This window comes from Equus asinus, chromosome 10 (assembly GCF_041296235.1).
Source record: "Equus asinus isolate D_3611 breed Donkey chromosome 10, EquAss-T2T_v2, whole genome shotgun sequence".
NCBI classification, from domain to species: domain Eukaryota; kingdom Metazoa; phylum Chordata; class Mammalia; order Perissodactyla; family Equidae; genus Equus; species Equus asinus.
Window position 1 is genome coordinate 2,211,681 of NC_091799.1, and position 27,286 is coordinate 2,238,966.

Genomic DNA, 27,286 nt, shown 5'->3' on the forward strand with positions numbered 1-27,286 from the left:
AAGCTCTCTGGGAAGCTAAGAACCAACTCGCTCTGCCCCGTGCTCTTACAGCCTACCGGGAACATGTCTTTGAAAGGCATGTGAAACGCAGTTTCTTGGCAGGCCTCATCTGGCTGAAGTAGAACTCCGGCTCTGGGTGTGCTCCATTGCCCTAGGGCTGCCAGGCCCAAAGTGCTGCCCTGTTTCCAAGGGGCAGAGAGGCCCAAAGCATCTTGCTTCCCGGTCTTTGCGAAGCTAAGAAACAACTGGCTCTGCCCAGTGCTCTTACACCTACCGGGAACATCTCTTACCAAGGCCTGTCAAACGCTGTTTCTTTGCAGGCCTGATCAGGCTGAAGTAGAACTCCTGCTCTGCGTGTGCTCCATTGGCCTAGAGCTTCCCGACCCAAAAGGCTGCCTTGTTCCCAAACGGGCAGAGGGGTCCCAAGCGTCTTGCTTCCAGCTTTTCAGGAAGGTAAGAAACAACTGGCTCTGCCCAGTGCTCTTACAGCCTACCGGGAACATCTCTTACCAAGGCCTGTGAAACGCAGTTTCCTGGCAGGCCTGATCTGGCTGAAGTAGAACTTCTGCTCTGGGTGTGCTCCATTGCCCTAGAGCTGCCAGGCCCAAAGGGCTGCCTTGTTTCCAAAGACGGAGAGTGGACCCAAAGCATCTTGCTCCCAGCTCTTCGGGAAGCTAAGAAACAGCTGGCTCTGCCCAGTGCTCTTACAGCCTAAGAGAACATCTCTTTGAAAGGCCTGTGAAACGCAGTTTCTTGGCAGGCCTGACCTGGCTGAAGTAGAACTTCTGTTCTGGTTGTGCTACATAGGCCTAGAGCTACCAGGACCTAAGGGCTGCCTTGTTTCCAAAGCGTGAGAGAGGCCCCAAAGCACCTTGCCTCCAGCACTTTGGGAAGCTAAAAAACAACTGGTTCTGCCCAGTGCTCTCACAGCCTACCATGAACATCTCTTACCAAGGGCTGTGAAACGCAGTTTCTGGGCAGGACTGATCTGCCTGAAGTAGAACTTCTGCTGTGGGTGTGCTCCATTGGCCTAGAGCTGCCAGGCGCAAACGGCTGCCTTGTGTCCAAAGGGAGAGAGAGGCCCCAAAGCATCTTGCTTCCAGCTCTGTGGGAAGCTAAAGCAACTGGCTCTCCACAGTGCTCTCACAGCCTACCGGGAACATCTCTTACCAAGGCCTGTGAAACGCAGTTTCTTGGCAGGCCTGATCTGGCTGAAGTAGAACTCCTGCTCTGGGCGTGCTACTTTGGCCTAGAGCTGCCAGGCCCAAAGGGCCGCCTTGTTTCCAAAGGGGCTGAGAGTCCCCAAAGTATCTTGCTTCCAAATCTTTGGGAAGCTAAGAAACAACTGGCTCTGCACAGTGCTCTCACAGCCTACCGGCAACGTGACAGAGAAAGGCCTGTGAGACGCAGTTTCTTGGAAGGCCTGATCTGGCTGAGTTAGAACTTCTGCTCTGGGTGTACTCCATTGGCCTAGGGCTGCCAGGCCCAAAGGGCTGCCTTTATTTCCAAAGTGTGAGAGAGGCCCCAAAGCATCTTGCTTCCTGCTCTCTGGGAAGCTAAAACAACCGGCTCTGCACAGTGCTCTCAAAGCCAACCGGGAACGTCACATACAAAGGCCTGTGAAACGCAGCTTCTTGACAGGCCTTATCTGGCTGAGGTAGAACTTGTGCTCTGGGTGTGCTACTTTGGCCTAGAGCTGCCAGGCACAAAGGCTGCTTTGTTTCCAAAGGGGGAGAGAGGCCCCAAATCATGTTGCTTCCAGCTGTTTTTGAAGCTAAGAAACAACTCGCTCTGCCAGATACTCTTACAGCCTTCCGGGAACACCTCTTACGAAGGCCTGTGAAAAGCAGTTTCTTGGCAGGCCTGATCTGGCTGAGGTAGAACTTCTGCTCTGGGTGTGCTCCATTGCCCTAGAGCTGAAAGGCCCAAAGGGATGCCTTGTTTGCAAAGGGGCAGAGAGGCCCCAAAGCATCTTGCTTCCAGCTCATTGGGAAGCTAAGAAACAACTGTCTCTGCCCAGTGCTCTGACAGAGTACCGGCAACATCTCTTACCAAAGCCTTTGAAACGCAGTTTCTTGGCAGGCCTGATCTGGCTGAGGTAGAACTTCTGCTCTGGGTGTGCTCCATTGGCCTAGAGCTGAAAGGCCCAAAGGTCGGCCTTGTTGGCAAAGGGGCAGGGAGCCCCCAAAGCATCTTGCTTCAAGCTCTCTGGGAAGCTAAGAACCAACTCGCTCTGCCCCGTGCTCTTACAGCCTACCGGGAACATGTCTTTGAAAGGCATGTGAAACGCAGTTTCTTGGCAGGCCTCATCTGGCTGAAGTAGAACTCCGGCTCTGGGTGTGCTCCATTGCCCTAGGGCTGCCAGGCCCAAAGTGCTGCCCTGTTTCCAAGGGGCAGAGAGGCCCAAAGCATCTTGCTTCCCGGTCTTTGCGAAGCTAAGAAACAACTGGCTCTGCCCAGTGCTCTTACACCTACCGGGAACATCTCTTACCAAGGCCTGTCAAACGCTGTTTCTTTGCAGGCCTGATCAGGCTGAAGTAGAACTCCTGCTCTGCGTGTGCTCCATTGGCCTAGAGCTTCCCGACCCAAAAGGCTGCCTTGTTCCCAAACGGGCAGAGGGGTCCCAAGCGTCTTGCTTCCAGCTTTTCAGGAAGGTAAGAAACAACTGGCTCTGCCCAGTGCTCTTACAGCCTACCGGGAACATCTCTTACCAAGGCCTGTGAAACGCAGTTTCCTGGCAGGCCTGATCTGGCTGAAGTAGAACTTCTGCTCTGGGTGTGCTCCATTGCCCTAGAGCTGCCAGGCCCAAAGGGCTGCCTTGTTTCCAAAGACGGAGAGTGGACCCAAAGCATCTTGCTCCCAGCTCTTCGGGAAGCTAAGAAACAGCTGGCTCTGCCCAGTGCTCTTACAGCCTAAGAGAACATCTCTTTGAAAGGCCTGTGAAACGCAGTTTCTTGGCAGGCCTGACCTGGCTGAAGTAGAACTTCTGTTCTGGTTGTGCTACATAGGCCTAGAGCTACCAGGACCTAAGGGCTGCCTTGTTTCCAAAGCGTGAGAGAGGCCCCAAAGCATCTTGCCTCCAGCACTTTGGGAAGCTAAAAAACAACTGGTTCTGCCCAGTGCTCTCACAGCCTACCATGAACATCTCTTACCAAGGGCTGTGAAACGCAGTTTCTGGGCAGGACTGATCTGCCTGAAGTAGAACTTCTGCTGTGGGTGTGCTCCATTGGCCTAGAGCTGCCAGGCGCAAACGGCTGCCTTGTGTCCAAAGGGAGAGAGAGGCCCCAAAGCATCTTGCTTCCAGCTCTGTGGGAAGCTAAAGCAACTGGCTCTCCACAGTGCTCTCACAGCCTACCGGGAACATCTCTTACCAAGGCCTGTGAAACGCAGTTTCTTAGCAGGCCTGATCTGGCTGAAGTAGAACTCCTGCTCTGGGCGTGCTACTTTGGCCTAGAGCTGCCAGGCCCAAAGGGCCGCCTTGTTTCCAAAGGGGCTGAGAGTCCCCAAAGTATCTTGCTTCCAAATCTTTGGGAAGCTAAGAAACAACTGGCTCTGCACAGTGCTCTCACAGCCTACCGGCAACGTGACAGAGAAAGGCCTGTGAGACGCAGTTTCTTGGAAGGCCTGATCTGGCTGAGGTAGAACTTCTGCTCTGGGTGTACTCCATTGGCCTAGGGCTGCCAGGCCCAAAGGGCTGCCTTTATTTCCAAAGTGTGAGAGAGGCCCCAAAGCATCTTGCTTCCTGCTCTCTGGGAAGCTAAAACAACTGGCTCTGCACAGTGCTCTCAAAGCCAACCGGGAACGTCACATACAAAGGCCTGTGAAACGCAGCTTCTTGACAGGCCTTATCTGGCTGAGGTAGAACTTGTGCTCTGGGTGTGCTACTTTGGCCTAGAGCTGCCAGGCACAAAGGCTGCTTTGTTTCCAAAGGGGGAGAGAGGCCCCAAATCATGTTGCTTCCAGCTGTTTTTGAAGCTAAGAAACAAATCGCTCTGCCAGATACTCTTACAGCCTTCCGGGAACACCTCTTACGAAGGCCTGTGAAAAGCAGTTTCTTGGCAGGCCTGATCTGGCTGAGGTAGAACTTCTGCTCTGGGTGTGCTCCATTGCCCTAGAGCTGAAAGGTCCAAAGGGATGCCTTGTTTGCAAAGGGGCAGAGAGGCCCCAAAGCATCTTGCTTCCAGCTCATTGGGAAGCTAAGAAACAACTGTCTCTGCCCAGTGCTCTGACAGAGTACCGGCAACATCTCTTACCAAAGCCTTTGAAACGCAGTTTCTTGGCAGGCCTGATCTGGCTGAGGTAGAACTTCTGCTCTGGGTGTGCTCCATTGGCCTAGAGCTGAAAGGCCCAAAGGTCGGCCTTGTTGGCAAAGGGGCAGGGAGCCCCCAAAGCATCTTGCTTCCAGCTCTTTGGGAAGCTAAGAAACAACTGGCTCTGCCCAGTGCTCTTACAGCCTGAGAGAAAATCTCTTACCAAGGCCTGTGAAACGCACTTTGTTGGTGGCCTGATCTAGCTGAAGTAGAACTTCTGCTCTGGGTGTGCTCCATTGGCCTAGAGCTGCCTGGCCCAAAGGGCCGCCTTGTTTGCAAAGGGGCAGAGAGGCCCCAAAGCATCTTGCTTCCAGCTCTTCGGGAAGCTAAGAAACATCTGGCGTTGCCCAGTGCTCTTACAGCCTACCGGGAACATCTCTTACCAAGGCCTGTGAAACGCAGTTTGTTGGTGGCCTGAACTGGCCGAAGTAGAACTTCTGCTCTGGGTGTGCTCCACTGGCCTAGAGCTACCTGCCCCAAAGGGCTGCCTTGATTCCAAAGTGAGAGAGTGGCCCCAAAGCATCTTGCTTCCAGCTCTCTGGGAAGCTAAGAAACATCTGGCGTTGCCCAGTGCTCTTACAGCCTACCGGGAACATCTCTTACCAAGGCCTGTGAAACGCAGTTTGTTGGTGGCCTGAACTGGCCGAAGTAGAACTTCTGCTCTGGGTGTGCTCCACTGGCCTAGAGCTACCTGCCCCAAAGGGCTGCCTTGATTCCAAAGTGAGAGAGTGCCCCAAAGCATCTTGCTTCCAGCTCTCTGGGAAGCTAAGAAACATCTGGCGTTGCCCAGTGCTCTTACAGCCTACCGGGAACATCTCTTACCAAGGCCTGTGAAACGCCGTTTCCTGGCAGGCCTGATTTGGCTGAAGTAGAACTTCTGCTCTGGGTGTGCTCCGTTGCCCTAGAGCTGCCAGGCCCATGGTGCTGCCTTGTTTCCAAAGGGGCAGAGAGGCCCCAAAGCATCTTGCTTCCAGCTCTCTGGGAAGCTAAGAACCAACTCGCTCTGCCCCGTGCTCTTACACCTACCGGGAACATCTCTTACCAAGGCCTGTCAAACGCTGTTTCTTTGCAGGCCTGATCAGGCTGAAGTAGAACTCCTGCTCTGCGTGTGCTCCATTGGCCTAGAGCTTCCCGACCCAAAAGGCTGCCTTGTTCCCAAACGGGCAGAGGGGTCCCAAGCGTCTTGCTTCCAGCTTTTCAGGAAGGTAAGAAACAACTGGCTCTGCCCAGTGCTCTTACAGCCTACCGGGAACATCTCTTACCAAGGCCTGTGAAACGCAGTTTCCTGGCAGGCCTGATCTGGCTGAAGTAGAACTTCTGCTCTGGGTGTGCTCCATTGCCCTAGAGCTGCCAGGCCCAAAGGGCTGCCTTGTTTCCAAAGACGGAGAGTGGACCCAAAGCATCTTGCTCCCAGCTCTTCGGGAAGCTAAGAAACAGCTGGCTCTGCCCAGTGCTATTACAGCCTAAGAGAACATCTCTTTGAAAGGCCTGTGAAACGCAGTTTCTTGGCAGGCCTGACCTGGCTGAAGTAGAACTTCTGTTCTGGTTGTGCTACATAGGCCTAGAGCTACCAGGACCTAAGGGCTGCCTTGTTTCCAAAGGGTGAGAGAGGCCCCAAAGCATCTTGCCTCCAGCACTTTGGGAAGCTAAAAAACAACTGGTTCTGCCCAGTGCTCTCACAGCCTACCGTGAACATCTCTTACCAAGGGCTGTGAAACGCAGTTTCTGGGCAGGACTGATCTGCCTGAAGTAGAACTTCTGCTGTGGGTGTGCTCCATTGGCCTAGAGCTGCCAGGCGCAAACGGCTGCCTTGTGTCCAAAGGGAGAGAGAGGCCCCAAAGCATCTTGCTTCCAGCTCTGTGGGAAGCTAAAGCAACTGGCTCTCCACAGTGCTCTCACAGCCTACCGGGAACATCTCTTACCAAGGCCTGTGAAACGCAGTTTCTTGGCAGGCCTGATCTGGCTGAAGTAGAACTCCTGCTCTGGGCGTGCTACTTTGGCCTAGAGCTGCCAGGCCCAAAGGGCCGCCTTGTTTCCAAAGGGGCTGAGAGTCCCCAAAGTATCTTGCTTCCAAATCTTTGGGAAGCTAAGAAACAACTGGCTCTGCACAGTGCTCTCACAGCCTACCGGCAACGTGACAGAGAAAGGCCTGTGAGACGCAGTTTCTTGGAAGGCCTGATCTGGCTGAGGTAGAACTTCTGCTCTGGGTGTACTCCATTGGCCTAGGGCTGCCAGGCCCAAAGGGCTGCCTTTATTTCCAAAGTGTGAGAGAGGCCCCAAAGCATCTTGCTTCCTGCTCTCTGGGAAGCTAAAACAACTGGCTCTGCACAGTGCTCTCAAAGCCAACCGGGAACGTCACATACAAAGGCCTGTGAAACGCAGCTTCTTGACAGGCCTTATCTGGCTGAGGTAGAACTTGTGCTCTGGGTGTGCTACTTTGGCCTAGAGCTGCCAGGCACAAAGGCTGCTTTGTTTCCAAAGGGGGAGAGAGGCCCCAAATCATGTTGCTTCCAGCTGTTTTTGAAGCTAAGAAACAACTCGCTCTGCCAGGTACTCTTACAGCCTTCCGGGAACACCTCTTACGAAGGCCTGTGAAAAGCAGTTTCTTGGCAGGCCTGATCTGGCTGAGGTAGAACTTCTGCTCTGGGTGTGCTCTATTGGCCTAGAGCTGAAAGGCCCAAAGGTCGGCCTTGTTGGCAAAGGGGCAGGGAGCCCCCAAAGCATCTTGCTTCCAGCTCTTCGGGAAGCTAAGAAACAACTGGCTCTGCCCAGTGCTCTTACAGCCTGAGAGAAAATCTCTTACCAAGGCCTGTGAAACGCACTTTGTTGGTGGCCTGATTTGGCTGAAGTAGAACTTCTGCTCTGGGTGTGCTCCTTTGGCCTAGAGCTGCCTGGCCCAAAGGGCCGCCTTGTTTGCAAAGGGGCAGAGAGGCCCCAAAGCATCTTGCTTCCAGCTCTTCGGGAAGCTAAGAAACATCTGGCGTTGCCCAGTGCTCTTACAGCCTACCGGGAACATCTCTTACCAAGGCCTGTGAAACGCAGTTTGTTGGTGGCCTGAACTGGCCGAAGTAGAACTTCTGCTCTGGGTGTGCTCCACTGGCCTAGAGCTACCTGCCCCAAAGGGCTGCCTTGATTCCAAAGTGAGAGAGTGGCACCAAAGCATCTTGCTTCCAGCTCTTCGGGAAGCTAAGAAACATCTGGCGTTGCCCAGTGCTCTTACAGCCTACCGGGAACATCTCTTACCAAGGCCTGTGAAACGCCGTTTCCTGGCAGGCCTGATTTGGCTGAAGTAGAACTTCTGCTCTGGGTGTGCTCCATTGCCCTAGAGCTGCCAGGCCCAAGGTGCTGCCTTGTTTCCAAAGGGGCAGAGAGGCCCCAAAGCATCTTGCTTCCAGCTCTCTGGGAAGCTAAGAACCAACTCGCTCTGCCCCGTGCTCTTACAGCCTACCGGGAACATGTCTTTGAAAGGCCTGTGAAACGCAGTTTCTTGGCAGGCCTCATCTGGCTGAAGTAGAACTCCGGCTCTGGGTGTGCTCCATTGCCCTAGGGCTGCCAGGCCCAAAGTGCTGCCCTGTTTCCAAGGGGCAGAGAGGCCCAAAGCATCTTGCTTCCCGGTCTTTGCGAAGCTAAGAAACAACTGGCTCTGCCCAGTGCTCTTACACCTACCGGGAACATCTCTTACCAAGGCCTGTCAAACGCTGTTTCTTTGCAGGCCTGATCAGGCTGAAGTAGAACTCCTGCTCTGCGTGTGCTCCATTGGCCTAGAGCTTCCCGTCCCAAAAGGCTGCCTTGTTCCCAAACGGGCAGAGGGGTCCCAAGCGTCTTGCTTCCAGCTTTTCAGGAAGGTAAGAAACAACTGGCTCTGCCCAGTGCTCTTACAGCCTACCGGGAACATCTCTTACCAAGGCCTGTGAAACGCAGTTTCCTGGCAGGCCTGATCTGGCTGAAGTAGAACTTCTGCTCTGGGTGTGCTCCATTGCCCTAGAGCTGCCAGGCCCAAAGGGCTGCCTTGTTTCCAAAGACGGAGAGTGGACCCAAAGCATCTTGCTCCCAGCTCTTCGGGAAGCTAAGAAACAGCTGGCTCTGCCCAGTGCTCTTACAGCCTAAGAGAACATCTCTTTGAAAGGCCTGTGAAACGCAGTTTCTTGGCAGGCCTGACCTGGCTGAAGTAGAACTTCTGTTCTGGTTGTGCTACATAGGCCTAGAGCTACCAGGACCTAAGGGCTGCCTTGTTTCCAAAGGGTGAGAGAGGCCCCAAAGCATCTTGCCTCCAGCACTTTGGGAAGCTAAAAAACAACTGGTTCTGCCCAGTGCTCTCACAGCCTACCGTGAACATCTCTTACCAAGGGCTGTGAAACGCAGTTTCTGGGCAGGACTGATCTGCCTGAAGTAGAACTTCTGCTGTGGGTGTGCTCCATTGGCCTAGAGCTGCCAGGCGCAAACGGCTGCCTTGTGTCCAAAGGGAGAGAGAGGCCCCAAAGCATCTTGCTTCCAGCTCTGTGGGAAGCTAAAGCAACTGGCTCTCCACAGTGCTCTCACAGCCTACCGGGAACATCTCTTACCACGGCCTGTGAAACGCAGTTTCTTGGCAGGCCTGATCTGGCTGAAGTAGAACTCCTGCTCTGGGCATGCTACTTTGGCCTAGAGCTGCCAGGCCCAAAGGGCCGCCTTGTTTCCAAAGGGGCTGAGAGTCCCCAAAGTATCTTGCTTCCAAATCTTTGGGAAGCTAAGAAACAACTGGCTCTGCACAGTGCTCTCACAGCCTACCGGCAACGTGACAGAGAAAGGCCTGTGAGACGCAGTTTCTTGGAAGGCCTGATCTGGCTGAGGTAGAACTTCTGCTCTGGGTGTACTCCATTGGCCTAGGGCTGCCAGGCCCAAAGGGCTGCCTTTATTTCCAAAGTGTGAGAGAGGCCCCAAAGCATCTTGCTTCCTGCTCTCTGGGAAGCTAAAACAACTGGCTCTGCACAGTGCTCTCAAAGCCAACCGGGAACGTCACATACAAAGGCCTGTGAAACGCAGCTTCTTGACAGGCCTTATCTGGCTGAGGTAGAACTTGTGCTCTGGGTGTGCTACTTTGGCCTAGAGCTGCCAGGCACAAAGGCTGCTTTGTTTCCAAAGGGGGAGAGAGGCCCCAAATCATGTTGCTTCCAGCTGTTTTTGAAGCTAAGAAACAACTCGCTCTGCCAGGTACTCTTACAGCCTTCCGGGAACACCTCTTACGAAGGCCTGTGAAAAGCAGTTTCTTGGCAGGCCTGATCTGGCTGAGGTAGAACTTCTGCTCTGGGTGTGCTCCATTGCCCTAGAGCTGAAAGGCCCAAAGGTCGGCCTTGTTGGCAAAGGGGCAGGGAGCCCCCAAAGCATCTTGCTTCCAGCTCTTCGGGAAGCTAAGAAACAACTGGCTCTGCCCAGTGCTCTTACAGCCTGAGAGAAAATCTCTTACCAAGGCCTGTGAAACGCACTTTGTTGGTGGCCTGATCTAGCTGAAGTAGAACTTCTGCTCTGGGTGTGCTCCATTGGCCTAGAGCTGCCTGGCCCAAAGGGCCGCCTTGTTTGCAAAGGGGCAGAGAGGCCCCAAAGCATCTTGCTTCCAGCTCTTCGGGAAGCTAAGAAACATCTGGCGTTGCCCAGTGCTCTTACAGCCTACCGGGAACATCTCTTACCAAGGCCTGTGAAACGCAGTTTGTTGGTGGCCTGAACTGGCCGAAGTAGAACTTCTGCTCTGGGTGTGCTCCACTGGCCTAGAGCTACCTGCCCCAAAGGGCTGCCTTGATTCCAAAGTGAGAGAGTGGCACCAAAGCATCTTGCTTCCAGCTCTTTGGGAAGCTAAGAAACATCTGGCGTTGCCCAGTGCTCTTACAGCCTACCGGGAACATCTCTTACCAAGGCCTGTGAAACGCCGTTTCCTGGCAGGCCTGATTTGGCTGAAGTAGAACTTCTGCTCTGGGTGTGCTCCATTGCCCTAGAGCTGCCAGGCCCAAGGTGCTGCCTTGTTTCCAAAGGGGCAGAGAGGCCCCAAAGCATCTTGCTTCCAGCTCTCTGGGAAGCTAAGAACCAACTCGCTCTGCCCCGTGCTCTTACAGCCTACCGGGAACATGTCTTTGAAAGGCATGTGAAACGCAGTTTCTTGGCAGGCCTCATCTGGCTGAAGTAGAACTCCGGCTCTGGGTGTGCTCCATTGCCCTAGGGCTGCCAGGCCCAAAGTGCTGCCCTGTTTCCAAGGGGCAGAGAGGCCCAAAGCATCTTGCTTCCCGGTCTTTGCGAAGCTAAGAAACAACTGGCTCTGCCCAGTGCTCTTACACCTACCGGGAACATCTCTTACCAAGGCCTGTCAAACGCTGTTTCTTTGCAGGCCTGATCAGGCTGAAGTAGAACTCCTGCTCTGCGTGTGCTCCATTGGCCTAGAGCTTCCCGACCCAAAAGGCTGCCTTGTTCCCAAACGGGCAGAGGGGTCCCAAGCGTCTTGCTTCCAGCTTTTCAGGAAGGTAAGAAACAACTGGCTCTGCCCAGTGCTGTTACAGCCTTCCGGGAACATCTCTTACCAAGGCCTGTGAAACGCAGTTTCCTGGCAGGCCTGATCTGGCTGAAGTAGAACTTCTGCTCTGGGTGTGCTCCATTGCCCTAGAGCTGCCAGGCCCAAAGGGCTGCCTTGTTTCCAAAGACGGAGAGTGGACCCAAAGCATCTTGCTCCCAGCTCTTCGGGAAGCTAAGAAACAGCTGGCTCTGCCCAGTGCTATTACAGCCTAAGAGAACATCTCTTTGAAAGGCCTGTGAAACGCAGTTTCTTGGCAGGCCTGACCTGGCTGAAGTAGAACTTCTGTTCTGGTTGTGCTACATAGGCCTAGAGCTACCAGGACCTAAGGGCTGCCTTGTTTCCAAAGGGTGAGAGAGGCCCCAAAGCATCTTGCCTCCAGCACTTTGGGAAGCTAAAAAACAACTGGTTCTGCCCAGTGCTCTCACAGCCTACCGTGAACATCTCTTACCAAGGGCTGTGAAACGCAGTTTCTGGGCAGGACTGATCTGCCTGAAGTAGAACTTCTGCTGTGGGTGTGCTCCATTGGCCTAGAGCTGCCAGGCGCAAACGGCTGCCTTGTGTCCAAAGGGAGAGAGAGGCCCCAAAGCATCTTGCTTCCAGCTCTGTGGGAAGCTAAAGCAACTGGCTCTCCACAGTGCTCTCACAGCCTACCGGGAACATCTCTTACCAAGGCCTGTGAAACGCAGTTTCTTGGCAGGCCTGATCTGGCTGAAGTAGAACTCCTGCTCTGGGCGTGCTACTTTGGCCTAGAGCTGCCAGGCCCAAAGGGCCGCCTTGTTTCCAAAGGGGCTGAGAGTCCCCAAAGTATCTTGCTTCCATATCTTTGGGAAGCTAAGAAACAACTGGCTCTGCACAGTGCTCTCACAGCCTACCGGCAACGTGACAGAGAAAGGCCTGTGAGACGCAGTTTCTTGGAAGGCCTGATCTGGCTGAGGTAGAACTTCTGCTCTGGGTGTACTCCATTGGCCTAGGGCTGCCAGGCCCAAAGGGCTGCCTTTATTTCCAAAGTGTGAGAGAGGCCCCAAAGCATCTTGCTTCCTGCTCTCTGGGAAGCTAAAACAACTGGCTCTGCACAGTGCTCTCAAAGCCAACCGGGAACGTCACATACAAAGGCCTGTGAAACGCAGCTTCTTGACAGGCCTTATCTGGCTGAGGTAGAACTTGTGCTCTGGGTGTGCTACTTTGGCCTAGAGCTGCCAGGCACAAAGGCTGCTTTGTTTCCAAAGGGGGAGAGAGGCCCCAAATCATGTTGCTTCCAGCTGTTTTTGAAGCTAAGAAACAACTCGCTCTGCCAGGTACTCTTACAGCCTTCCGGGAACACCTCTTACGAAGGCCTGTGAAAAGCAGTTTCTTGGCAGGCCTGATCTGGCTGAGGTAGAACTTCTGCTCTGGGTGTGCAGCATTGCCCTAGAGCTGAAAGGTCCAAAGGGATGCCTTGTTTGCAAAGGGGCAGAGAGGCCCCAAAGCATCTTGCTTCCAGCTCATTGGGAAGCTAAGAAACAACTGTCTCTGCCCAGTGCTCTGACAGAGTACCGGCAACATCTCTTACCAAAGCCTTTGAAACGCAGTTTCTTGGCAGGCCTGATCTGGCTGAGGTAGAACTTCTGCTCTGGGTGTGCTCCATTGGCCTAGAGCTGAAAGGCCCAAAGGTCGGCCTTGTTGGCAAAGGGGCAGGGAGCCCCCAAAGCATCTTGCTTCCAGCTCTTTGGGAAGCTAAGAAACAACTGGCTCTGCCCAGTGCTCTTACAGCCTGAGAGAAAATCTCTTACCAAGGCCTGTGAAACGCACTTTGTTGGTGGCCTGATCTAGCTGAAGTAGAACTTCTGCTCTGGGTGTGCTCCATTGGCCTAGAGCTGCCTGGCCCAAAGGGCCGCCTTGTTTGCAAAGGGGCAGAGAGGCCCCAAAGCATCTTGCTTCCAGCTCTTCGGGAAGCTAAGAAACATCTGGCGTTGCCCAGTGCTCTTACAGCCTACCGGGAACATCTCTTACCAAGGCCTGTGAAACGCAGTTTGTTGGTGGCCTGAACTGGCCGAAGTAGAACTTCTGCTCTGGGTGTGCTCCACTGGCCTAGAGCTACCTGCCCCAAAGGGCTGCCTTGATTCCAAAGTGAGAGAGTGGCCCCAAAGCATCTTGCTTCCAGCTCTCTGGGAAGCTAAGAAACATCTGGCGTTGCCCAGTGCTCTTACAGCCTACCGGGAACATCTCTTACCAAGGCCTGTGAAACGCCGTTTCCTGGCAGGCCTGATTTGGCTGAAGTAGAACTTCTGCTCTGGGTGTGCTCCGTTGCCCTAGAGCTGCCAGGCCCATGGTGCTGCCTTGTTTCCAAAGGGGCAGAGAGGCCCCAAAGCATCTTGCTTCCAGCTCTCTGGGAAGCTAAGAACCAACTCGCTCTGCCCCGTGCTCTTACACCTACCGGGAACATCTCTTACCAAGGCCTGTCAAACGCTGTTTCTTTGCAGGCCTGATCAGGCTGAAGTAGAACTCCTGCTCTGCGTGTGCTCCATTGGCCTAGAGCTTCCCGACCCAAAAGGCTGCCTTGTTCCCAAACGGGCAGAGGGGTCCCAAGCGTCTTGCTTCCAGCTTTTCAGGAAGGTAAGAAACAACTGGCTCTGCCCAGTGCTCTTACAGCCTACCGGGAACATCTCTTACCAAGGCCTGTGAAACGCAGTTTCCTGGCAGGCCTGATCTGGCTGAAGTAGAACTTCTGCTCTGGGTGTGCTCCATTGCCCTAGAGCTGCCAGGCCCAAAGGGCTGCCTTGTTTCCAAAGACGGAGAGTGGACCCAAAGCATCTTGCTCCCAGCTCTTCGGGAAGCTAAGAAACAGCTGGCTCTGCCCAGTGCTATTACAGCCTAAGAGAACATCTCTTTGAAAGGCCTGTGAAACGCAGTTTCTTGGCAGGCCTGACCTGGCTGAAGTAGAACTTCTGTTCTGGTTGTGCTACATAGGCCTAGAGCTACCAGGACCTAAGGGCTGCCTTGTTTCCAAAGGGTGAGAGAGGCCCCAAAGCATCTTGCCTCCAGCACTTTGGGAAGCTAAAAAACAACTGGTTCTGCCCAGTGCTCTCACAGCCTACCGTGAACATCTCTTACCAAGGGCTGTGAAACGCAGTTTCTGGGCAGGACTGATCTGCCTGAAGTAGAACTTCTGCTGTGGGTGTGCTCCATTGGCCTAGAGCTGCCAGGCGCAAACGGCTGCCTTGTGTCCAAAGGGAGAGAGAGGCCCCAAAGCATCTTGCTTCCAGCTCTGTGGGAAGCTAAAGCAACTGGCTCTCCACAGTGCTCTCACAGCCTACCGGGAACATCTCTTACCACGGCCTGTGAAACGCAGTTTCTTGGCAGGCCTGATCTGGCTGAAGTAGAACTCCTGCTCTGGGCGTGCTACTTTGGCCTAGAGCTGCCAGGCCCAAAGGGCCGCCTTGTTTCCAAAGGGGCTGAGAGTCCCCAAAGTATCTTGCTTCCAAATCTTTGGGAAGCTAAGAAACAACTGGCTCTGCACAGTGCTCTCACAGCCTACCGGCAACGTGACAGAGAAAGGCCTGTGAGACGCAGTTTCTTGGAAGGCCTGATCTGGCTGAGGTAGAACTTCTGCTCTGGGTGTACTCCATTGGCCTAGGGCTGCCAGGCCCAAAGGGCTGCCTTTATTTCCAAAGTGTGAGAGAGGCCCCAAAGCATCTTGCTTCCTGCTCTCTGGGAAGCTAAAACAACTGGCTCTGCACAGTGCTCTCACAGCCAACCGGGAACGTCACATACAAAGGCCTGTGAAACGCAGCTTCTTGACAGGCCTTATCTGGCTGAGGTAGAACTTGTGCTCTGGGTGTGCTACTTTGGCCTAGAGCTGCCAGGCACAAAGGCTGCTTTGTTTCCAAAGGGGGAGAGAGGCCCCAAATCATGTTGCTTCCAGCTGTTTTTGAAGCTAAGAAACAACTCGCTCTGCCAGGTACTCTTACAGCCTTCCGGGAACACCTCTTACGAAGGCCTGTGAAAAGCAGTTTCTTGGCAGGCCTGATCTGGCTGAGGTAGAACTTCTGCTCTGGGTGTGCTCTATTGGCTTAGAGCTGAAAGGCCCAAAGGTCGGCCTTGTTGGCAAAGGGGCAGGGAGCCCCCAAAGCATCTTGCTTCCAGCTCTTCGGGAAGCTAAGAAACAACTGGCTCTGCCCAGTGCTCTTACAGCCTGAGAGAAAATCTCTTACCAAGGCCTGTGAAACGCACTTTGTTGGTGGCCTGATTTGGCTGAAGTAGAACTTCTGCTCTGGGTGTGCTCCATTGGCCTAGAGCTGCCTGGCCCAAAGGGCCGCCTTGTTTGCAAAGGGGCAGAGAGGCCCCAAAGCATCTTGCTTCCAGCTCTTCGGGAAGCTAAGAAACATCTGGCGTTGCCCAGTGCTCTTACAGCCTACCGGGAACATCTCTTACCAAGGCCTGTGAAACGCAGTTTGTTGGTGGCCTGAACTGGCCGAAGTAGAACTTCTGCTCTGGGTGTGCTCCACTGGCCTAGAGCTACCTGCCCCAAAGGGCTGCCTTGATTCCAAAGTGAGAGAGTGGCACCAAAGCATCTTGCTTCCAGCTCTTCGGGAAGCTAAGAAACATCTGGCGTTGCCCAGTGCTCTTACAGCCTACCGGGAACATCTCTTACCAAGGCCTGTGAAACGCCGTTTCCTGGCAGGCCTGATTTGGCTGAAGTAGAACTTCTGCTCTGGGTGTGCTCCATTGCCCTAGAGCTGCCAGGCCCAAGGTGCTGCCTTGTTTCCAAAGGGGCAGAGAGGCCCCAAAGCATCTTGCTTCCAGCTCTCTGGGAAGCTAAGAACCAACTCGCTCTGCCCCGTGCTCTTACAGCCTACCGGGAACATGTCTTTGAAAGGCCTGTGAAACGCAGTTTCTTGGCAGGCCTCATCTGGCTGAAGTAGAACTCCGGCTCTGGGTGTGCTCCATTGCCCTAGGGCTGCCAGGCCCAAAGTGCTGCCCTGTTTCCAAGGGGCAGAGAGGCCCAAAGCATCTTGCTTCCCGGTCTTTGCGAAGCTAAGAAACAACTGGCTCTGCCCAGTGCTCTTACACCTACCGGGAACATCTCTTACCAAGGCCTGTCAAACGCTGTTTCTTTGCAGGCCTGATCAGGCTGAAGTAGAACTCCTGCTCTGCGTGTGCTCCATTGGCCTAGAGCTTCCCGTCCCAAAAGGCTGCCTTGTTCCCAAACGGGCAGAGGGGTCCCAAGCGTCTTGCTTCCAGCTTTTCAGGAAGGTAAGAAACAACTGGCTCTGCCCAGTGCTCTTACAGCCTACCGGGAACATCTCTTACCAAGGCCTGTGAAACGCAGTTTCCTGGCAGGCCTGATCTGGCTGAAGTAGAACTTCTGCTCTGGGTGTGCTCCATTGCCCTAGAGCTGCCAGGCCCAAAGGGCTGCCTTGTTTCCAAAGACGGAGAGTGGACCCAAAGCATCTTGCTCCCAGCTCTTCGGGAAGCTAAGAAACAGCTGGCTCTGCCCAGTGCTCTTACAGCCTAAGAGAACATCTCTTTGAAAGGCCTGTGAAACGCAGTTTCTTGGCAGGCCTGACCTGGCTGAAGTAGAACTTCTGTTCTGGTTGTGCTACATAGGCCTAGAGCTACCAGGACCTAAGGGCTGCCTTGTTTCCAAAGGGTGAGAGAGGCCCCAAAGCATCTTGCCTCCAGCACTTTGGGAAGCTAAAAAACAACTGGTTCTGCCCAGTGCTCTCACAGCCTACCGTGAACATCTCTTACCAAGGGCTGTGAAACGCAGTTTCTGGGCAGGACTGATCTGCCTGAAGTAGAACTTCTGCTGTGGGTGTGCTCCATTGGCCTAGAGCTGCCAGGCGCAAACGGCTGCCTTGTGTCCAAAGGGAGAGAGAGGCCCCAAAGCATCTTGCTTCCAGCTCTGTGGGAAGCTAAAGCAACTGGCTCTCCACAGTGCTCTCACAGCCTACCGGGAACATCTCTTACCACGGCCTGTGAAACGCAGTTTCTTGGCAGGCCTGATCTGGCTGAAGTAGAACTCCTGCTCTGGGCGTGCTACTTTGGCCTAGAGCTGCCAGGCCCAAAGGGCCGCCTTGTTTCCAAAGGGGCTGAGAGTCCCCAAAGTATCTTGCTTCCAAATCTTTGGGAAGCTAAGAAACAACTGGCTCTGCACAGTGCTCTCACAGCCTACCGGCAACGTGACAGAGAAAGGCCTGTGAGACGCAGTTTCTTGGAAGGCCTGATCTGGCTGAGGTAGAACTTCTGCTCTGGGTGTACTCCATTGGCCTAGGGCTGCCAGGCCCAAAGGGCTGCCTTTATTTCCAAAGTGTGAGAGAGGCCCCAAAGCATCTTGCTTCCTGCTCTCTGGGAAGCTAAAACAACTGGCTCTGCACAGTGCTCTCAAAGCCAACCGGGAACGTCACATACAAAGGCCTGTGAAACGCAGCTTCTTGACAGGCCTTATCTGGCTGAGGTAGAACTTGTGCTCTGGGTGTGCTACTTTGGCCTAGAGCTGCCAGGCACAAAGGCTGCTTTGTTTCCAAAGGGGGAGAGAGGCCCCAAATCATGTTGCTTCCAGCTGTTTTTGAAGCTAAGAAACAACTCGCTCTGCCAGGTACTCTTACAGCCTTCCGGGAACACCTCTTACGAAGTCCTGTGAAAAGCAGTTTCTTGGCAGGCCTGATCTGGCTGAGGTAGAACTTCTGCTCTGGGTGTGCTCCATTGCCCTAGAGCTGAAAGGCCCAAAGGTCGGCCTTGTTGGCAAAGGGGCAGGGAGCCCCCAAAGCATCTTGCTTCCAGCTCTTTGGGAAGCTAAGAAACAACTGGCTCTGCCCAGTGCTCTTACAGCCTGAGAGAAAATCTCTTACCAAGGCCTGTGAAACGCACTTTGTTGGTGGCCTGATCTAGCTGAAGTAGAACTTCTGCTCTGGGTGTGCTCCATTGGCCTAGAGCTGCCTGGCCCAAAGGGCCGCCTTGTTTGCAAAGGGGCAGAGAGGCCCCAAAGCATCTTGCTTCCAGCTCTTCGGGAAGCTAAGAAACATCTGGCGTTGCCCAGTGCTCTTACAGCCTACCGGGAACATCTCTTACCAAGGCCTGTGAAACGCAGTTTGTTGGTGGCCTGAACTGGCCGAAGTAGAACTTCTGCTCTGGGTGTGCTCCACTGGCCTAGAGCTACCTGCCCCAAAGGGCTGCCTTGATTCCAAAGTGAGAGAGTGGCACCAAAGCATCTTGCTTCCAGCTCTTTGGGAAGCTAAGAAACATCTGGCGTTGCCCAGTGCTCTTACAGCCTACCGGGAACATCTCTTACCAAGGCCTGTGAAACGCCGTTTCCTGGCAGGCCTGATTTGGCTGAAGTAGAACTTCTGCTCTGGGTGTGCTCCATTGCCCTAGAGCTGCCAGGCCCAAGGTGCTGCCTTGTTTCCAAAGGGGCAGAGAGGCCCCAAAGCATCTTGCTTCCAGCTCTCTGGGAAGCTAAGAACCAACTCGCTCTGCCCCGTGCTCTTACAGCCTACCGGGAACATGTCTTTGAAAGGCATGTGAAACGCAGTTTCTTGGCAGGCCTCATCTGGCTGAAGTACAACTCCGGCTCTGGGTGTGCTCCATTGCCCTAGGGCTGCCAGGCCCAAAGTGCTGCCCTGTTTCCAAGGGGCAGAGAGGCCCAAAGCATCTTGCTTCCCGGTCTTTGCGAAGCTAAGAAACAACTGGCTCTGCCCAGTGCTCTTACACCTACCGGGAACATCTCTTACCAAGGCCTGTCAAACGCTGTTTCTTTGCAGGCCTGATCAGGCTGAAGTAGAACTCCTGCTCTGCGTGTGCTCCATTGGCCTAGAGCTTCCCGTCCCAAAAGGCTGCCTTGTTCCCAAACGGGCAGAGGGGTCCCAAGCGTCTTGCTTCCAGCTTTTCAGGAAGGTAAGAAACAACTGGCTCTGCCCAGTGCTCTTACAGCCTACCGGGAACATCTCTTACCAAGGCCTGTGAAACGCAGTTTCCTGGCAGGCCTGATCTGGCTGAAGTAGAACTTCTGCTCTGGGTGTGCTCCATTGCCCTAGAGCTGCCAGGCCCAAAGGGCTGCCTTGTTTCCAAAGACGGAGAGTGGACCCAAAGCATCTTGCTCCCAGCTCTTCGGGAAGCTAAGAAACAGCTGGCTCTGCCCAGTGCTCTTACAGCCTAAGAGAACATCTCTTTGAAAGGCCTGTGAAACGCAGTTTCTTGGCAGGCCTGACCTGGCTGAAGTAGAACTTCTGTTCTGGTTGTGCTACATAGGCCTAGAGCTACCAGGACCTAAGGGCTGCCTTGTTTCCAAAGGGTGAGAGAGGCCCCAAAGCATCTTGCCTCCAGCACTTTGGGAAGCTAAAAAACAACTGGTTCTGCCCAGTGCTCTCACAGCCTACCGTGAACATCTCTTACCAAGGGCTGTGAAACGCAGTTTCTGGGCAGGACTGATCTGCCTGAAGTAGAACTTCTGCTGTGGGTGTGCTCCATTGGCCTAGAGCTGCCAGGCGCAAACGGCTGCCTTGTGTCCAAAGGGAGAGAGAGGCCCCAAAGCATCTTGCTTCCAGCTCTGTGGGAAGCTAAAGCAACTGGCTCTCCACAGTGCTCTCACAGCCTACCGGGAACATCTCTTACCACGGCCTGTGAAACGCAGTTTCTTGGCAGGCCTGATCTGGCTGAAGTAGAACTCCTGCTCTGGGCGTGCTACTTTGGCCTAGAGCTGCCAGGCCCAAAGGGCCGCCTTGTTTCCAAAGGGGCTGAGAGTCCCCAAAGTATCTTGCTTCCAAATCTTTGGGAAGCTAAGAAACAACTGGCTCTGCACAGTGCTCTCACAGCCTACCGGCAACGTGACAGAGAAAGGCCTGTGAGACGCAGTTTCTTGGAAGGCCTGATCTGGCTGAGGTAGAACTTCTGCTCTGGGTGTACTCCATTGGCCTAGGGCTGCCAGGCCCAAAGGGCTGCCTTTATTTCCAAAGTGTGAGAGAGGCCCCAAAGCATCTTGCTTCCTGCTCTCTGGGAAGCTAAAACAACTGGCTCTGCACAGTGCTCTCAAAGCCAACCGGGAACGTCACATACAAAGGCCTGTGAAACGCAGCTTCTTGACAGGCCTTATCTGGCTGAGGTAGAACTTGTGCTCTGGGTGTGCTACTTTGGCCTAGAGCTGCCAGGCACAAAGGCTGCTTTGTTTCCAAAGGGGGAGAGAGGCCCCAAATCATGTTGCTTCCAGCTGTTTTTGAAGCTAAGAAACAACTCGCTCTGCCAGGTACTCTTACAGCCTTCCGGGAACACCTCTTACGAAGTCCTGTGAAAAGCAGTTTCTTGGCAGGCCTGATCTGGCTGAGGTAGAACTTCTGCTCTGGGTGTGCTCCATTGCCCTAGAGCTGAAAGGCCCAAAGGTCGGCCTTGTTGGCAAAGGGGCAGGGAGCCCCCAAAGCATCTTGCTTCCAGCTCTTTGGGAAGCTAAGAAACAACTGGCTCTGCCCAGTGCTCTTACAGCCTGAGAGAAAATCTCTTACCAAGGCCTGTGAAACGCACTTTGTTGGTGGCCTGATCTAGCTGAAGTAGAACTTCTGCTCTGGGTGTGCTCCATTGGCCTAGAGCTGCCTGGCCCAAAGGGCCGCCTTGTTTGCAAAGGGGCAGAGAGGCCCCAAAGCATCTTGCTTCCAGCTCTTCGGGAAGCTAAGAAACATCTGGCGTTGCCCAGTGCTCTTACAGCCTACCGGGAACATCTCTTACCAAGGCCTGTGAAACGCAGTTTGTTGGTGGCCTGAACTGGCCGAAGTAGAACTTCTGCTCTGGGTGTGCTCCACTGGCCTAGAGCTACCTGCCCCAAAGGGCTGCCTTGATTCCAAAGTGAGAGAGTGGCACCAAAGCATCTTGCTTCCAGCTCTTTGGGAAGCTAAGAAACATCTGGCGTTGCCCAGTGCTCTTACAGCCTACCGGGAACATCTCTTACCAAGGCCTGTGAAACGCCGTTTCCTGGCAGGCCTGATTTGGCTGAAGTAGAACTTCTGCTCTGGGTGTGCTCCATTGCCCTAGAGCTGCCAGGCCCAAGGTGCTGCCTTGTTTCCAAAGGGGCAGAGAGGCCCCAAAGCATCTTGCTTCCAGCTCTCTGGGAAGCTAAGAACCAACTCGCTCTGCCCCGTGCTCTTACAGCCTACCGGGAACATGTCTTTGAAAGGCATGTGAAACGCAGTTTCTTGGCAGGCCTCATCTGGCTGAAGTACAACTCCGGCTCTGGGTGTGCTCCATTGCCCTAGGGCTGCCAGGCCCAAAGTGCTGCCCTGTTTCCAAGGGGCAGAGAGGCCCAAAGCATCTTGCTTCCCGGTCTTTGCGAAGCTAAGAAACAACTGGCTCTGCCCAGTGCTCTTACACCTACCGGGAACATCTCTTACCAAGGCCTGTCAAACGCTGTTTCTTTGCAGGCCTGATCAGGCTGAAGTAGAACTCCTGCTCTGCGTGTGCTCCATTGGCCTAGAGCTTCCCGACCCAAAAGGCTGCCTTGTTCCCAAACGGGCAGAGGGGTCCCAAGCGTCTTGCTTCCAGCTTTTCAGGAAGGTAAGAAACAACTGGCTCTGCCCAGTGCTGTTACAGCCTTCCGGGAACATCTCTTACCAAGGCCTGTGAAACGCAGTTTCCTGGCAGGCCTGATCTGGCTGAAGTAGAACTTCTGCTCTGGGTGTGCTCCATTGCCCTAGAGCTGCCAGGCCCAAAGGGCTGCCTTGTTTCCAAAGACGGAGAGTGGACCCAAAGCATCTTGCTCCCAGCTCTTCGGGAAGCTAAGAAACAGCTGGCTCTGCCCAGTGCTATTACAGCCTAAGAGAACATCTCTTTGAAAGGCCTGTGAAACGCAGTTTCTTGGCAGGCCTGACCTGGCTGAAGTAGAACTTCTGTTCTGGTTGTGCTACATAGGCCTAGAGCTACCAGGACCTAAGGGCTGCCTTGTTTCCAAAGGGTGAGAGAGGCCCCAAAGCATCTTGCCTCCAGCACTTTGGGAAGCTAAAAAACAACTGGTTCTGCCCAGTGCTCTCACAGCCTACCGTGAACATCTCTTACCAAGGGCTGTGAAACGCAGTTTCTGGGCAGGACTGATCTGCCTGAAGTAGAACTTCTGCTGTGGGTGTGCTCCATTGGCCTAGAGCTGCCAGGCGCAAACGGCTGCCTTGTGTCCAAAGGGAGAGAGAGGCCCCAAAGCATCTTGCTTCCAGCTCTGTGGGAAGCTAAAGCAACTGGCTCTCCACAGTGCTCTCACAGCCTACCGGGAACATCTCTTACCAAGGCCTGTGAAACGCAGTTTCTTGGCAGGCCTGATCTGGCTGAAGTAGAACTCCTGCTCTGGGCGTGCTACTTTGGCCTAGAGCTGCCAGGCCCAAAGGGCCGCCTTGTTTCCAAAGGGGCTGAGAGTCCCCAAAGTATCTTGCTTCCAAATCTTTGGAAAGCTAAGAAACAACTGGCTCTGCACAGTGCTCTCACAGCCTACCGGCAACGTGACAGAGAAAGGCCTGTGAGACGCAGTTTCTTGGAAGGCCTGATCTGGCTGAGGTAGAACTTCTGCTCTGGGTGTACTCCATTGGCCTAGGGCTGCCAGGCCCAAAGGGCTGCCTTTATTTCCAAAGTGTGAGAGAGGCCCCAAAGCATCTTGCTTCCTGCTCTCTGGGAAGCTAAAACAACTGGCTCTGCACAGTGCTCTCAAAGCCAACCGGGAACGTCACATACAAAGGCCTGTGAAACGCAGCTTCTTGACAGGCCTTATCTGGCTGAGGTAGAACTTGTGCTCTGGGTGTGCTACTTTGGCCTAGAGCTGCCAGGCACAAAGGCTGCTTTGTTTCCAAAGGGGGAGAGAGGCCCCAAATCATGTTGCTTCCAGCTGTTTTTGAAGCTAAGAAACAACTCGCTCTGCCAGGTACTCTTACAGCCTTCCGGGAACACCTCTTACGAAGGCCTGTGAAAAGCAGTTTCTTGGCAGGCCTGATCTGGCTGAGGTAGAACTTCTGCTCTGGGTGTGCTCTATTGGCCTAGAGCTGAAAGGCCCAAAGGTCGGCCTTGTTGGCAAAGGGGCAGGGAGCCCCCAAAGCATCTTGCTTCCAGCTCTTTGGGAAGCTAAGAAACAACTGGCTCTGCCCAGTGCTCTTACAGCCTGAGAGAAAATCTCTTACCAAGGCCTGTGAAACGCACTTTGTTGGTGGCCTGATCTAGCTGAAGTAGAACTTCTGCTCTGGGTGTGCTCCATTGGCCTAGAGCTGCCTGGCCCAAAGGGCCGCCTTGTTTGCAAAGGGGCAGAGAGGCCCCAAAGCATCTTGCTTCCAGCTCTTCGGGAAGCTAAGAAACATCTGGCGTTGCCCAGTGCTCTTACAGCCTACCGGGAACATCTCTTACCAAGGCCTGTGAAACGCAGTTTGTTGGTGGCCTGAACTGACCGAAGTAGAACTTCTGCTCTGGGTGTGCTCCACTGGCCTAGAGCTACCTGCCCCAAAGGGCTGCCTTGATTCCAAAGTGAGAGAGTGGCACCAAAGCATCTTGCTTCCAGCTCTTCGGGAAGCTAAGAAACATCTGGCGTTGCCCAGTGCTCTTACAGCCTACCGGGAACATCTCTTACCAAGGCCTGTGAAACGCCGTTTCCTGGCAGGCCTGATTTGGCTGAAGTAGAACTTCTGCTCTGGGTGTGCTCCGTTGCCCTAGAGCTGCCAGGCCCAAGGGGCTGCCTTGTTTCCAAAGGGGCAGAGAGGCCCCAAAGCATCTTGCTTCCAGCTCTCTGGGAAGCTAAGAACCAACTCGCTCTGCCCCGTGCTCTTACACCTACCGGGAACATCTCTTACCAAGGCCTGTCAAACGCTGTTTCTTTGCAGGCCTGATCAGGCTGAAGTAGAACTCCTGCTCTGCGTGTGCTCCATTGGCCTAGAGCTTCCCGACACAAAAGGCTGCCTTGTTCCCAAACGGGCAGAGGGGTCCCAAGCGTCTTGCTTCCAGCTTTTCAGGAAGGTAAGAAACAACTGGCTCTGCCCAGTGCTCTTACAGCCTACCGGGAACATCTCTTACCAAGGCCTGTGAAACGCAGTTTCCTGGCAGGCCTGATCTGGCTGAAGTAGAACTTCTGCTCTGGGTGTGCTCCATTGCCCTAGAGCTGCCAGGCCCAAAGGGCTGCCTTGTTTCCAAAGACGGAGAGTGGACCCAAAGCATCTTGCTCCCAGCTCTTCGGGAAGCTAAGAAACAGCTGGCTCTGCCCAGTGCTCTTACAGCCTAAGAGAACATCTCTTTGAAAGGCCTGTGAAACGCAGTTTCTTGGCAGGCCTGACCTGGCTGAAGTAGAACTTCTGTTCTGGTTGTGCTACATAGGCCTAGAGCTACCAGGACCTAAGGGCTGCCTTGTTTCCAAAGGGTGAGAGAGGCCCCAAAGCATCTTGCCTCCAGCACTTTGGGAAGCTAAAAAACAACTGGTTCTGCCCAGTGCTCTCACAGCCTACCGTGAACATCTCTTACCAAGGGCTGTGAAACGCAGTTTCTGGGCAGGACTGATCTGCCTGAAGTAGAACTTCTGCTGTGGGTGTGCTCCATTGGCCTAGAGCTGCCAGGCCCAAACGGCTGCCTTGTGTCCAAAGGGAGAGAGAGGCCCCAAAGCATCTTGCTTCCAGCTCTGTGGGAAGCTAAAGCAACTGGCTCTCCACTGTGCTCTCACAGCCTACCGGGAACATCTCTTACCAAGGCCTGTGAAACGCAGTTTCTTGGCAGGCCTGATCTGGCTGAAGTAGAACTCCTGCTCTGGGCGTGCTACTTTGGCCTAGAGCTGCCAGGCCCAAAGGGCCGCCTTGTTTCCAAAGGGGCTGAGAGTCCCCAAAGTATCTTGCTTCCAAATCTTTGGGAAGCTAAGAAACAACTGGCTCTGCACAGTGCTCTCACAGCCTACCGGCAACGTGACAGAGACAGGCCTGTGAGACGCAGTTTCTTGGAAGGCCTGATCTGGCTGAGGTAGAACTTCTGCTCTGGGTGTACTCCATTGGCCTAGGGCTGCCAGGCCCAAAGGGCTGCCTTTATTTCCAAAGTGTGAGAGAGGCCCCAAAGCATCTTGCTTCCTGCTCTCTGGGAAGCTAAAACAACTGGCTCTGCACAGTGCTCTCAAAGCCAACCGGGAACGTCACATACAAAGGCCTGTGAAACGCAGCTTCTTGACAGGCCTTATCTGGCTGAGGTAGAACTTGTGCTCTGGGTGTGCTACTTTGGCCTAGAGCTGCCAGGCACAAAGGCTGCTTTGTTTCCAAAGGGGGAGAGAGGCCCCAAATCATGTTGCTTCCAGCTGTTTTTGAAGCTAAGAAACAACTCGCTCTGCCAGGTACTCTTACAGCCTTCCGGGAACACCTCTTACGAAGGCCTGTGAAAAGCAGTTTCTTGGCAGGCCTGATCTGGCTGAGGTAGAACTTCTGCTCTGGGTGTACTCCATTGGCCTAGAGCTGCCAGGCACAAAGGCTGCTTTGTTTCCAAAGGGGGAGAGAGGCCCCAAATCATGTTGCTTCCAGCTGTTTTTGAAGCTAAGAAACAACTCGCTCTGCCAGGTACTCTTACAGCCTTCCGGGAACACCTCTTACGAAGGCCTGTGAAAAGCAGTTTCTTGGCAGGCCTGATCTGGCTGAGGTAGAACTTCTGCTCTGGGTGTGCTCTATTGGCCTAGAGCTGAAAGGCCCAAAGGTCGGCCTTGTTGGCAAAGGGGCAGGGAGCCCCCAAAGCATCTTGCTTCCAGCTCTTTGGGAAGCTAAGAAACAACTGGCTCTGCCCAGTGCTCTTACAGCCTGAGAGAAAATCTCTTACCAAGGCCTGTGAAACGCACTTTGTTGGTGGCCTGATCTAGCTGAAGTAGAACTTCTGCTCTGGGTGTGCTCCATTGGCCTAGAGCTGCCTGGCCCAAAGGGCCGCCTTGTTTGCAAAGGGGCAGAGAGGCCCCAAAGCATCTTGCTTCCAGCTCTTCGGGAAGCTAAGAAACATCTGGCGTTGCCCAGTGCTCTTACAGCCTACCGGGAACATCTCTTACCAAGGCCTGTGAAACGCAGTTTGTTGGTGGCCTGAACTGACCGAAGTAGAACTTCTGCTCTGGGTGTGCTCCACTGGCCTAGAGCTACCTGCCCCAAAGGGCTGCCTTGATTCCAAAGTGAGAGAGTGGCACCAAAGCATCTTGCTTCCAGCTCTTCGGGAAGCTAAGAAATATCTGGCGTTGCCCAGTGCTCTTACAGCCTACCAGGAACATCTCTTACCAAGGCCTGTGAAACGCCGTTTCCTGGCAGGCCTGATTTGGCTGAAGTAGAACTTCTGCTCTGGGTGTGCTCCGTTGCCCTAGAGCTGCCAGGCCCAAGGGGCTGCCTTGTTTCCAAAGGGGCAGAGAGGCCCCAAAGCATCTTGCTTCCAGCTCTCTGGGAAGCTAAGAACCAACTCGCTCTGCCCCGTGCTCTTACACCTACCGGGAACATCTCTTACCAAGGCCTGTCAAACGCTGTTTCTTTGCAGGCCTGATCAGGCTGAAGTAGAACTCCTGCTCTGCGTGTGCTCCATTGGCCTAGAGCTTCCCGACACAAAAGGCTGCCTTGTTCCCAAACGGGCAGAGGGGTCCCAAGCGTCTTGCTTCCAGCTTTTCAGGAAGGTAAGAAACAACTGGCTCTGCCCAGTGCTCTTACAGCCTACCGGGAACATCTCTTATCAAGGCCTGTGAAACGCACTTTCTAGGCAGGCCTGATCTGGAAGAAGTAGAACTTCTGCTCTGGTTGTGCTCCATTGCCCTAGAGCTGCCAGACCCAACGTGCTGCCTTGTTTCCAAAGGGGCAGAGAGGCCCCAAAGCGTCTTGCTTCCAGCTGTTTGGGAAACAAGGAAACAACTGGCTCTGCACCGTGCTCTCACAGCCTACCGGGAACGTCACATACAAAGGCCTCTGAAACGCAGTTCCTTGGCAGGCCTGATCTGGCTGAAGTAGGACTTCTGCTCTGGCTGTGCTCCATTGGCCTAGAGCTGAAAGGCCCAAAGGGATGCCTTGTTTGCAAAGGGGCAGAGATGCCCCAAAGCATCTTGCTTCCAGCTCTTCGGGAAGCTAAGAACCAACTCGCTCTGCCCCGTGCTCTTACAGCCTACCGGGAACATGTCTTTGAAAGGCCTGTGAAACGCAGTTTCTTGGCAGGCCTCATCTGGCTGAAGTAGAACTCCGGCTCTGGGTGTGCTCCATTGCCCTAGAGCTGCCAGGCCCCAAGTGCTGCCCTGTTTCCAAGGGGCAGAGAGGCCCAAAGCATCTTGCTTCCCGGTCTTTGCGAAGCTAAGAAACAACTGGCTCTGCCCAGTGCTCTTACACCTACCGGGAATATCTCTTACCAAGGCCTGTCAAACGCTGTATCTTTGCAGGCCTGATCAGGCTGAAGTAGAACTCCTGCTCTGCGTGTGCTCCATTGGCCTAGAGCTTCCCGACCCAAAAGGCTGCCTTGTTCCCAAACGGGCAGAGGGGTCCCAAGCATCTTGCTTCCA